The 13808-nt window shown below is 39.2% G+C and overlaps 1 protein-coding gene and 1 long non-coding RNA gene across 2 annotated transcripts in view; both read left to right on the forward strand.

The window, feature by feature from the left end:
- The window catches only part of LOC144986832 (NACHT, LRR and PYD domains-containing protein 12-like), a 457161-nt gene that overhangs the window by 410153 nt on the left and 33200 nt on the right, over window positions 1–13808 (forward strand). The gene's annotated exons all lie outside the window — the stretch shown is intronic.
- Window positions 680–11348, forward strand: LOC144988115 (uncharacterized). Its single transcript, XR_013651919.1, has 5 exons — window positions 680–7870; window positions 8397–8431; window positions 8995–9084; window positions 9416–9511; window positions 10857–11348. It is a non-coding gene; the product is annotated as an uncharacterized LOC144988115 (long non-coding RNA).

The raw sequence follows: 13808 nt of genomic DNA on the forward strand, positions 1-13808 counted from the left end.
AAACATAAAATGGTTGCTATGGAGATAAAAATCAACAGAAAAACTGTCAATTTGAAAAAAAAAAGTGGATTTTCCACCAATCTATCACATGTAGTTCTTACCGATACAATCATCTTAATCGATGTGTTTTTCTGAGTCAGTTAATAATGCTGATCGTATTGCTGATCGATCATGCAGAGCAGCAGGATTTTGGTCCAAAGTTTCCTCTGTAGCTCACACTGTAACCCCCCCATCACCCCCGCCTGCAAACAGAAGCTACAAGACTCGCGTGGAGCAGCAAGTTCATTATGGAGTCCTATACTGTTCATAATTAAATACTCTAGTGATATAACTCATTGGTTTCAGACCCTTAGAGCTGAACCTCTTACTCTTTAGGACCCAGCAGCGTCTTGACTGCTGCAGCTGCAGTCACGTGATTTCTTGTAACCGCAGGTAGGAGAGTCACACCCATGCCTATGAACACACACACACACCACAAACACACACCACACAAGTCATTTGATTTCCTGTTAAGTCAAGCAGAGACTCTCTTAGGTTTCTGGGAGGAGCCTAACACAAACACACACTTAAGGGGGCGGAGCTCTGCTCAGGTGTTCCTGAATCAGGAAATGAGGAAGTTGAGAGTTTTCCTCCGTGTCAGAGCAGACAGAGCAGGACTTTCTTCTTCTTCCCGGTGAGTCTTTGTGTTTCTGTTGTCTTCTCCACTCATGATGAAGGCCGTGACGTGTCTGTGTGTTCTCCTCTGTGAGGAAGAGGAGCAGCAGAGGATGAGCTCAGACTGAAGTTTGTCTTGAACTTGTTCTTCTGTTCTTCCAAAAAGCAGCAGCTAAAGGTCACTGCAGGTCACCTTTCTGACAGAAACAGCACAAACACACAAAGAGACCCCAATGCAGCTGTCAGATCTGCCCTGAAGGACAAACTTTGAGTTCTGCTGGATCCTTGTTCTTCCAAACAGTTGGTGACTCTGCTCCAGCCTTCCTCTCAGCTCAGATTCTAATGACATTCCAGAGAGGCTGTGGAAGCTCCTCAGTGCTTTGATCTCTGCTGAAGAAGGTTGTGAGGCTCTCAGGTCCTCAGTGCTGAACAACTGCATGTTTCCAATCCTCTCAGTACTGACATCTCCTTCATTTCTGAACTTCTGACATGATTCTGATGGAACAGAGCTGGGAGCTCCTCTCTGATTGGTTCTTCCACAAACAGCATTTAAACCAGCATAAAAGTACAGACAATGAGTGGCGGAAGAAAAAAAAAGAAAAAAGAAAATAATTACAAAAATAAAATACAATAATAATATGAGAAAATGATGGTAATATAGTGGAAAGTGTTGGACAATAGGGACAATGAATTTGAACAACATAAACTCTGGCGTGTGGCCATATAAGTGTCAACAAACAGAGAGAAATCACGAAACATTAATAGGTGGTTTCGGTCGGAGCAGCATTTGTACAGTATGATGACAATAATAGCAATTTCAGTTTCCTTTTAAACATGTATATTGTAGCAGACTGTTTAATGTCATTGTCTAATGCATTCCAAGTTTGTGGACCTCTAGTACAGACAGAGAAGCTTGTACATTGTAACTTTCTGTTTTTGCCTTTTAGCATATGCTTTCCCCTGGTGTCATGGTGATAAGAGGGCGAGGAAAGTGGTATGAGGTCACACAAACGACTGTTTAGTTTATGAACAACACTGTACATTGTTCATGCGTTATGATACGTGTTGAGTTCTGGTAACTTAAGGAGGCTGTATCTGTGAAAGAGTGGATCTGTTGGAGAATTTGGCATGGACCAAGTTATTGCTCTTATTGCTTTTTTTTGTGTAATCTGGAGTTTTGCCGTGTAGGTAGTATATGTGTTATTCCATATGATGTTGCAGTAATTCAGGTGAGGCTCAAACAGGGATCTGTACAATGTTAGCAATGCATCTGATGGGAGCATGTGCCGAATCTTATAGAATAAACCAACAAATTTGGATAATTTTTTAACAAGTTCATCTATGTGTTTTATAATATTTATAATTTGATCTATATGGATTCCAAGAAAATTGATTGAGTCCACCTGTTGTAGAGATCGCCCATCTATATTTATGTTTAACTTCCTGTAGGTGGATTTGTGTCTGGATGTGTGGAATATGATAAAAAAGGTTTTGCTAGTGTTTAGTGACAATTTATTGCATTTGAACCAAGTATCTACTTTTACTAGTTGTTCATTTAAGAGTTTTTCTGATAGGTCTATGTTTCTATGTGCCAGAAATAAACTAGTATCGTCTGCAAAAGGTATTTTGTGGATGGCGCCGGAACACTAAACAAAATCATTTATATAAATTATGAAGAGAAGTGGTCCCATTATGGATCCTTGTGGCACACCCGTTTGAATGTTGAGTTTATGTGATTTTAGTTCATCAACTTTTAAATATTGCTCTCTTCCACAGATATAACTCCTGAACCATTGGAGCACTAATCCCCTGACCCCGTAATGCCTTAATTTGCTGAGTAATATTTCATGATCTATAGTGTCAAATGCCTTAGAAAGATCCAGAAAACCCCAATAACATATTCACCTCTTTCGAAGGCGTCGTTGATTTTTTTCTACTAGATCTAAGATAGCCATACCCATGGTGCTGTTTTTCCTAAAGCCATATTGTTGAGGCACTAGTATATTGTGTTTTACAAAATAGTCTGATAATCTTGAGTACACAACTCGGTCAAATACTTTGGAAAGAATTGGCAGTATTGATATGTGTCTGTAATTTAATATCATTTTGTCCCCAGACTTATATATGGGTATTATTTGAGCTATTTTAGTCATTTTTGGAACTTTTCCATGTGTTAATGAAGGATTAATGGTGTAGGCGAGAGGTTCTGCAATTTCATTTACTATGGCTTTAACACTAGAACGTCCGTAGGGCAGCCATTTGGCTTTTCTACCTACAATGTCCAAGGGACAGCCAAGTGGCTGGATTAGTTAAAATTTACATGCCCAAAGAGGAGCCTTCAACATAGTTTACACATGAACAGCACAGCCATTAGGTTGTTGTATTGGCATGCAAAAAGGACAAGCCAAGTGGCTACGCAAGTTTTCACTATTTCCCCTCACCTCTGTCACTTCTAGTAAGAGGTCACCACAGTTTGGTTTTTCTTTTTTGGCTGAGATTTATCGTTCATGCACAAGAGACACTTCTTTACCGACATAATACTAAAATGTTCAAGCAAAAAAATCATCTGGTCAAAGTCATATCTTCAACCCACTACTTGTCTACGCATACTTGGTACTGCCCCAAAATCTCCTTTCTGCATTTGCCACATGGTATACTTGTAGCAATCAACAAAGCGCACTCTGGCATTATTGTTTTTGTACTGACTATTCACCTGGCCTATTGCCCGTTTCCCTTTGCCAGGTATGGGAGCTTGTCACCAAACACGGTATTCCTTTTTTGCCTTCTCAGCTCCCGCATGTACCTGTGCAAGGTTTTTTACTGATTCTGGAAGCTCCCTGTGAATTTTGCCTGGTTGAAAGTTTGATGCAGCTGGCAACAACAAACCCACAAACATTGGAGATTGCAGGAAACCTGTCAGTCCCAACTTGTTCCATGCGCGTGCCCTTGACATCAAAGTGTAAATGCCGCATGATATCTTTGAAGTGGTTTCTGACCATAGTTTTTTTAGATCAGTGGATTTCCCATTTTCGCCAACCATCTTGCATCTTGCGTTTTGCATGGATGGAAGTTTTATCCCCCCCTCACAAGGAGGATGGCAATGAACCCCATTAGTTCAGGGAGGGCCATGAACCAGCTGTCATCTTCTGTCTGACGTTCATGCTGAACAACACAGTCCCGAATAGTCTGAAGCATGTTCAGAGTGAGGAAACACAGGAAACTCTGTAAGCGAGTCGACACCGTACTTCTGACCAAAGCAGTTGGCTCTTCCTCAGCAGTGTAACATTCAATTGTGCTGTGATGGAGAGGCCTCCCAACCTGTTCTTCATGCCACATCGTGCCATCTTGTGCTTTTTCTGTTGGCACAGTGTGTCTCCTCTCTGTCTTCCTCTCTTTTCTGATGGCAATGAAATCTCCTCATCTGTGATCTGATTTCTGAGATCTGAGCAATGAAAACCTTCAGCAATGTAAAGATATATGTTGTTTCACTTGTTTATTTTAATTTTTTTGTTTTTTGTTGAATTCTAGTTGAAACTATACATTCCAAAACATGTCAATTAGGCCTCCTTTGCCTCCCCAGTCCAAGAAACATGTGGTTAAATTAAATTACTCTTAATTTCTCCTAGGTGTGTATGTGAGTGTGCCTGGTTATTTCTCTATGTGGCCCTGCAATGGACTGGTGACCCATCCAGGGTGTACCCCTCCCCAGTTGCTTGTGACTAGCTGGGATGTGCTCCAGCAGACCCCTGTGATCCTGACCAGGATGAGCAGGCACAGAAAATAAATGGATAGACAACTGCTAGAATCAGCAAATGAGAACAAGATGTTCATGAAATCTTATCAAAAGAAATATCAGTCTGAGTCCAGCTGAAGGACTATCTCTTCTCCCTCAGAGTCAAATGGGTTGACTTGCTCCAGGATCATTTTCAATGTCTGCTCAGGGTAGTAAAAATAAGGCATCTTGGTTTTTCTGTTGACACACTGGGAGTCAGAGCTTGGAGGCTCTTTTAAAGCAGAAAAACCTCCCCCACCCTGATCTAAGTAAAGAAAGAGGTTAGCTAGGACATGTCTTCATCCAGATGATCGGGTAGTTGGTCCTGCATTTACAAATGAAAGGTGGCTAATTGAAGGCTGTTGAATTAGTCATTTCGAGCCACCCAGCCATTTGGCTTTGCTCTGGACGCTGCAGGGGGAGTGAAAAATCCTGGGCGTTCTAGTGTTAATGATATTACTACTTATGTTATCAGCACCAACTGTGTAGGACGATCTCAGCTTGTTTATAATGTTCACCACTTCTGTTTTACAGGTGGGTTTTAGAAAGAATGAATTTGGGTAATTTCCCTGAAGATAAGCATTGTAATTGGCACCACCTGGTGGACAAATGTTTTGAGAAAGACTTTTCCCAACTGAACAGAAATAATTGTTAAAAATATCAGGTAAACTGAGATTGTTTGATTGACATTGTTCAAAGGCATCGGGGATGACTGTAGATTTTGTTTTGCGGCTGAGAATGTCATTCAACACCCTCCAAGACTTTTTATGATCTCCAGATGCAACCTTCAGTTGTGTAGTAAAATGATTTTGTTTGCTTATTCGTAATAGTTTTGTTAGATTGTTTTTATATTTTATGTAAATTAATTTATTTTGTTCATTTGGTTTTTTTATATACTTTTTGTACAATTTGTTCTTTTGTTTGATTGAATTTAGTATTCCCTTGGTTATCCAAGGTTTTGCTTCTATGTCTTTTTGTCTAATTGTTTTTCTGGGATAGTTATGTTAATTGAGTCACTTAATTCTTCAATTAATGAATTGTATGCACATCCGGGATCTGTGGTTTTAAATACTGCGTCCCACCTTTTGGTCTGAAGGTGACTGATTAGGTTTGCTAAAGTTTGAGTGTTTACCATTTTCACTTTTCTCCTTGTACGTGAGATTGACATTTTTTTATTTAAATCCATATAGCATGCAATGGGATAATGGTGCGTGATGTCTTAGTATACAACCCCTGATTTATATTCAATATTTACTGTATTAGTTATCATGTTGTCCAAAATGGATTTGCTTTTATCAGTAACTCTGGTATACTTGTTAATTTTTGGGAAAAAGGATGAGGAGAAAAGAGTATTAATAAAGTCATTTTTACTGTTATTGTCCTTGGATAGATCTATATTTAAGTCACCCATGATAAGACAATTTATGTCCGTTAGGTTTATGTGAAGAAGAATGTTTACAAGTTTGTCTCTAAATATGTCATAATCAGAGTCTGGTGGGCGATATATTACTCCAATAACAATACTTTTTGCATTGTTATGTTTTAGTTCTAGAAAGATTGAGTCAGAAAAACCATCTTCAAGTATAATGTCTGTTCATTCCCTTACTGAATATGAGGAGCTCACATATAGACAAACTCCAACACCAGGTTTACCAGCTCTATTTTTGCAGAACAGTGTATATCCATCTAAGTTGTAGAGATCTAAATATGCATCTTCATTAATCCAGGTTTCACTGCAGCCAATTATGTCAAAGTTGTGACCTATTGATGCCAGCAGTGAAACTAGATCATCATGATGTTTTTTAATACTAGGTATATTTAGATGCAAGGAGGAGAAGGTAAAGCTGCTGTTGATTTTAATTAAATCCTCTGGATTATAATATTCACAGTTTAAATTTCTCAGTTTTGCACCCAGATAGTGCTGTTCAAAATGGTCTTCTTCAAGACTACAATTTATTTCTATCAATCCCATACAGTTTGTGAGATACATGATGGCCAAAATGCAGGTAGAAGACTCTGTGGAGACACTTTCCCAGATTCCCACATCAAACGAAACATAATAAACAAAAAACAAGTAGAAATGTAAGAAGGAAAAACATTACCATAGTCATTTAAGTAAACTCAAGTCAAATTTCTGTCTCCCAAAGAGTGCAATTCATTCAATACCCTTAACAAACATTAGTCATTGATGACTGCGATGTTTACTCACCAGATCATTCTCGAGGTTAGAAAATGAGTACAGTACCTCATTTTTGGGCACTTTTTAGAAATAGATCAGCCTCTTTCGAGTCTCTGAAAGTCATTTTATTTCTGTTGATTGTGAAGGACAGGGTTTGCAGGATAAGCCATCTGGAAGCGTATATTCCTCTCAATGAGGTGCGTGCACACAGAGTTGAACGCTCTTCTGGCGATACGAACGCTTTGTGGAATGTCGGGAACAATCTGAAGGTATGAATCCTCATGCGCTATTTTCCCCCGTCGTTTTGCCTCTGTCAGAATCATCCTGACGTCTCTCTTTTGCTGAAGTTTGATGAACACCGGGTGCAGGCGTCCATCTGCAGGCGTTCCAAAGCCCCGATGGGCGCGGTCGGTAGCAACATAGTTTATCGGCAATTTCAGGAGTTTAGGGATGAACTCTTCAAAGAACACAGTCGGGTAACTTCCTTCAGTGGATTTTTTGAGGTTTAACAATCTGATGTTGTCACGTCTTGACCGGCCTTCTAGGTCCATGACTTTGCTGGTAATCTCCTCATTTGTTTTTTCAAGTTCATCCAGCTTCCTCTTTATCGGAGCGATGTCGTCCTACAGCCCAGAGACCCGTGTCTCTAACTCGGTCTGGCGATCCTTGAGCGAGTCAGTTGTAGCCACCACATCATCAAGGCGTTTAATTATGTTGTCCAGCTTGGCATCCAGAATGGATTCGAACTTTTCGAATGACTCTTTGACGGACATTAGAGTGCGCTGTCCTTCCTCTGCAACAGCTGTGGAGATCATTTTTAACAGAGCCTCCGGTGAAAACTCCGAATAAGTTGCAGGGGAGTCGAGTTTTGTCGAAGCGCTAGCATTAGCACTTGTTGTTTCATAGGACATGCTAGATGCTGTTAAAGCTGTGCCATCTTCACGGTCAGCTCGTGATTGTTTTCACTGTAAACCCGGATAGTCCAATGAGCTCAAAAGTTTTATAATCACTGAACTCAAAAGTAACAAACAAGTTGAGTCAGCTTAAAACCTATAAGCCGATTCAACTTTTGCCACAGTTATATGTTTATTGGACTAAAACATTTTGAGTAAATGAAACCTTGGAGTCAAAACTTATGAGTAATGAGACGTGATGACGTCATAACGTACGCCCATGAACGTGAACTCAGCCACAGAAGTCTTCAATATGGCGGAGGTCTGATGCGAGTGTCAGCTGGCCCAAGTTGATAACGCACATACGTCTAGGTAAGTCGTATTATTTTATTTTTTATTATATTTTATGACTTTCGCCTCTGTATTATATATTTTTTACTTCTTTTGATGTTCCTTCTAGTATATCCTTTGTATTCATGACGTGCTCCATGAGTTTGTATATCTTCGAATATTTGTTCTGAATTAAACAATTATGTATGTTTTGCAGTATCATGTCACCAGAGAATTATTGCTTGTGGTTAAAAGAAGTTGTGAGGGCAAAGTTTCAAGTTTTACGTTTACCGAGTTGGTTGGCGCACATTTTAAATTATCTAACCGTTACTACTAGCTAACCGTTACTACTAGCTAACCGCTAGCTAGCTCCGGCAGAGCGGCTGCCACAGCTACATATACGACTCGGTGGGAATTGCCTTTTTTTTCTACTACTTTTTACCATAGGCTCTGTGATTTGGTAATTGTTTTTTTTTTGTGTAACTTGTATTTCACGTAGTAACCTAATAAATGCAAATGTGGGCTAAGCTAGCTGCCTTACGCTAACATGTTCTCGTATCTTCTTTAGTGAACCGGCGGTGCGTTTGAAAAATAAGAGCGGAGGTAAGTTTTGATTGTAAAAAACATGGCTGCAATATCTAAGACACGAGCGGCTCTCAGTCCAATGAATCCTCCGGCTTTGGAGAACATTTGACCTTATTGACCAATTAAACTAATCATAAATAAGTAAAAATGTCAAAGCTACCTTAATGTTATGTAGCAGTTATAACTTTGTCCTGAATTGGGCTCGAGTTAAAGTACTAAATGTATCATAAAGTTTGCTTAATACTCAAAAACTGTATTTTGGCCACTGGTTTGGTTGTGATTTGTGTTTCACAATCATGTCAAATATTTTAAAATAACTTTTTTGTCTCTTCCTAAAACATCCTCTATGTCATTCTAGCTAATGCACAAGTATTTAAAAAATATTAAAATAAATCATAGATTACATATTGTGGACAAAGTTTTGAGGCTATTGTGAAATGCAGCGGTTTTTCCAAGCTACCAGTAGCTTGAAAAAGCTTTAAAATGTGTTTAACATTTTTAATTTTTTTGTAGATGTGGGCTGAGTTTCATCGCATCACAAATGTCAACCTGGAAAAACAGTTTTATTTTGACCTGGAGAGACAGACGCAGAGGATGCTGATCTTTTTGAGACAGAAGGCAGCAAGAACCGGAAGGCTCTATGCGACATTCTGCACCTCTATGATAAACAGGTGAGGTGTAACTGCATGGCATAATCAACATTATGCATTAGTATAGCTAAAAGACGGGAATGACTTGGATCGGTTCATATGAATTACTGAGTGTTTCTAATAAAGTGAATGACTGTAAATGTTTACTTCATTGGAGAAAAAATCATCAACGTTGATCCCAATGCATTTGTAAATATGAATTTAATGTCATCTTATGTTTGGTGTATTTTTTGAAATAACTGTACAATTTTAAGATTATTAAAAAGACTAGATGAACTGAACTGAGCCAGACCAAAGGATGCAGTCAGTTGAAATATGTTTGCCATATTAATTTGTCTTTTTCTCTGTGCAGCAAGAGCAGACTGCTGATGTCAAATGTACTCCTGTCCTGCACTGGCTTCCCATATACAAACGTGAGGAGGACCCACAGTTCTTCAAAGTTTGGAATGTAAGTACTTTATGACGGATAATGTTTTATTCACTAAATAGTACCAGTGACAGTGTGCTGGTTAATACTCCAGCTGTGTGGGTAATATAACTTAACCAGAAAGTCGTGCCAAAGCAATGTTGTGAGGCAAAGCACATGGTCTCCTAAAATATTGCAGCTCATCTGTGCTGTACCTGACCGTGGACCTCGACTCTGGCTCATCTCGGGCCCACAGCCGTCCTCTATTTCATCTGGATGACGCCAATATGCTGGACTTAAAAAATGCAGTTGTTGAACTAGAAAATGTAATTCTTCTCAAAGAGTTCTGGAACATCGCCTGTCCGTCCTGGGGAGGATTTTTATTTTATTTATTTTTTATAAAGGAGTTTTTACTAACGGTGTAAGAGGGTCTAATGGCAGGGATGCCCAGTTTAGTTTAGTCTGTTTAGTTTAGTTTAGCCAATACCTAATGTATTATGATTTCATGTTCTTGTACAATTGTCGTTGTGAAGCCCATGGAGACGACTTTTATTGTGACATAGGACTATATAAATAAATTTGAACTGAATCTTTGCTCTTAAGTTGCATTGGCAAGAAGGTGACATTCTTTCCAGCAGGTTGTGTCATTTTTATGGAGACGTTCTGTGCTGTAGTTGAAAAACTGCCCCATAACAGAGACACAACCTGGTGGAGAGTAACGAGTGCTAACTGTGAGAGCATGACATCAGGAAAGAGTTCCAGAGGGTGAATACTAGGTAAGAAGCCGGGGCAGATGGAATTCCTGGACGTGTCCTGAAAGGTGCTGACCATCTAACACAAGCTGAGAGTTATGTTGGTGAAACTGGTTAGGTGGAGGGAGGGGTGAATAAAAGTGATCCTGTTTTCAGATTGTCATGTTACAAAAGCTTTTGTTTGTTTTTTTGTGTACAGTGCCTTATGGAATCATGATGATTCTTACAAATAGTCTTATTTTGATTTCATTATATTTTGTATTATATAAGCTCTGTTCTTCCAGATCCTTTTCAAGCAATAAATCAATCTCTACATGACTTTAGTTAAAGATCACTGTATTGAATTAAGCAAATGTGATATAAGTGACGTTTTTGTTTTATTTTCTGTCTTTTTAATCAATGCATTTTATCATTTCTGTAATGAGTTTGATAAATATGTGAAAATTCTTTATTGCTTTGACTACAATGCTTGAAATCATTAATTTAAATCAACTTTAATAATTTTCTTGATGTGTAATTTCTGACCTTCTCTTAAAATGTAAATTTCAGGTTGTAGTTTTTGCATAAAGTTTTCTTCCCTCAAGCGATCAATTCTTTCTTTAATACTACACTGTGTTTTTTTTTTTCATTTGCAGATTAAAGAGTCACCAGAGGCAGACATCAGCAGCACCTCTGTTGGCATTCTGACCGTCAGCAACAACAATACAAGTTCAGTGCATTTCTGTCCGCTCAGTACTGCAGTTGTGGTGGAAGATGAGCTTGTGGTAGGCGACATTCCCAAATGGGTATTTTTTTGAGCGCTAATGTTTTTAGGGAAAGGGCAGCCTAAGAAAATACAGTTTTATGTGGGAAAAGTGTAAAAAAAAAAAGGCTGATATACAATTTTTGCTTTTCTTGAAATGTAAGAATGCTCTTTTTTTATAAAGTTGTATAAGGAAATGGTGTAAAAAAGATTAGTGCTCATTTTTTTTCTTTTCTTGAAGACTGATTTTTTTTTCTTTTTTTTATGGCTTGTGCACTTTTTCTTAACACAAATTGTGCAGTGTTTTCCTTTTTTCTTGTACCACAAGTTGTTCAAATGTACTTGTGTAAGGTGGTTTAAAAATAAACTTGCAATTAAAATTCTGCCTCAGTTTTTCTTTTGTAAGAATGGTCCTGACTAAGAAGGACAAATAAAACTAGTTTAGACTTCAAATGATTAATTTTGAGTTGAGATATATTAAAGTTTTTTAGTTAATTAACTAATGTATTAAGGTTCAATACAAACAAAATATTCTAGTTCAGTAAAGTAAGAATGTTTAAGTTAGTTAAATAAAAAGTTATAGTTTAATTTTAGTTAAATAGTTTTATTTTACTCAACTCAAAGATTTTAAGTTCTAGTAACTTATAATTTTTAAGTAGGTCAACTTAAAAATTATTATGTAATCTGTTTCCTCAAAAATTTTGAGTTCACTGAACTTATTCGGGTTTACAGTGTGGTTTTGGCATTTCAGCGACTCCTTTATTTTTTACCCTTTAGTTTTAACCTTTAGTTCTGTAACACAGTTAGAGAGTGGGTATCTGTTCAAAGTAGACTTCAGGGGAAGACAGTTTGACGTGACTTACTCCTCTGCCGCCATCTTAGTTACCAATCAAGTCCCGAGACGGGATGTCAGCATTTACAGCTGAAAGACATTATTTCTCATTCAAATGCAGGGAAAAAAACATCTTTTTTCTTTAGAAATGCAGTTGTAGTTCACTCTCTGTGTTCATACAAAATGACTGAGAGACTCTGTCACATTTTACGTTTATCAGAGTTATTGAAGCAGGAAATCTGAATCTGTGAAGCTAGCACACTTGTAATTTTCACCAGCAGACTGGAGACACGCAGAAGCACATGTGAGCAGCTGGAATCACAGATTGGAGGTTGTAGCTCTAAATGAACACATGCTAATGGGAATCTGTCAGTTCACAGCTGAAGATTTTTACACACAGATGCAGATTTTTGGTGTGCAAGTTCTCACATTTTATGTCACAAGTTCTCCCATTCTGTCACAAGTTCTCACATCAAATATACAGGTGCATTCTTTTTGGAACATATTTCCCTTCATATCCATCTATCTGTTTGGCTTCATGTGGACGACTTCTTCTTTTCTCCTCTTTTCTGGAGCTTGGGCTCCATGCAGTCTGATCAGCTCTGATTTGGGCTTCAGTTGATGTTTGTGATCAGGAACTCTGGATTCTTCTTAGAAGGAGACGTTCTGCCTCTTTAGCAGAGAGCAGAACGTTGATCTGATCTGTTGGAAGCCACTCCATCCTGAAGCTGCACTGCTGAGTTCCTGTCCACCAGGGGGCAGCACTCCTTCCATCCAGCTGCAGGAAACCTTGATGTTCTGCAGAATTTTCAGCCGTTCAGACACGCCCTGTTACTGAGGAACACAGACTCATTCAGGAATGTGGTTCTGCTGCAGAACATTCTTCCAGACGGAAGCAGAGAAAAAGTCCCACAGATCATCTGGAAGATCCACATTCTTTCAGTTTTCCAGCAGCTTTGGGATCAAATCTTCCTCCAACTGCTGTCCTGACTTGTTCCCACTCTGACTTCAATCTGCTCCTTTCTCAGCTTCTGCTTCACTTTTAGGATCTTGTGGATTTGAAACGTTGTGATTCTAACAGACATGGAAAGAAAATCTTCTCAGCTTCACTGTCAGCCATTTTCCTGAGCTGCATGTGAACAAACTCTCTGTTCCTCTGAGTCTGACTGATGATCAGAAGGAGCTGTTTCCAGGAAATAGTCAGGCCCCTCCCTTCAGCTCCATCAGAGTTTCTGCTTCAGTGTCAGTAGATGACAGATGAGGGGGGGTCATGCACGTCTGGGAGCAGAAGGTCACATGACCTCACCTTTCTCAGTCACTGAGATCAACAACCTGTCAATCAGCTTGAAGCTCCGCCCCTCCTCTCAGCTGCTGTCAGGTGGTGTCAGGTTTCTTCTTGAATCTGTTCTCTGTCTTTAGTTCAGGAAACAAACATCCTGCAGCTCCTAACAGTCATTTCACTTCCAACTAGAAGCCCCGCCCCCTTTTTCATGTCAGGACAAAACCTGATCAGATCCTGATCCTCTGACTGTGGAGCAGTGGCTGTTCACTACGTAGACAACAGGCAGGTTGAGGGTTTGATTCCAGGAAGGCTCACAGTCTGAATCTGAATTCCACTAAATTCCACTTCAGCTGCTCCACCTGCTGCCCCGCCCACCTGTGCTGCCCCGCCTCCATCCAGGTGGACTCTTCCTGGTTGTGAGTCAGTGATCTGTGCTGCAGCTGCGTTGACACGGTGAGGGAGACTCTTCTTCCTCTTCATCTCTTTGCAGAAACTGAAGTGAGTTTCTTTCTGGAACTTTTTCTTCACTAACTTGACTGTTTGTTTCTGAATGTTTGGAGAAGATCTTCTTCTTTCTCTGCAAACTCTCATCACTCTGCTGTTTCCAAAGCTTCATCATTGTTGGATCAACAACATGGAGGACTCTTCTTCATCAAGTCAACAACAATAGGCTGATGCTTGTTGGTTTTTTTTTTTATTTCTGACTCCAAACCTTCCTGTTCTCCTCCATC

The sequence above is a fragment of the Oryzias latipes genome, chromosome 2 (genome assembly GCF_053564925.1).
Source record: "Oryzias latipes strain Hd-rR chromosome 2, Olatipes_Hd-rR_3.1".
NCBI lineage: Eukaryota > Metazoa > Chordata > Actinopteri > Beloniformes > Adrianichthyidae > Oryzias > Oryzias latipes.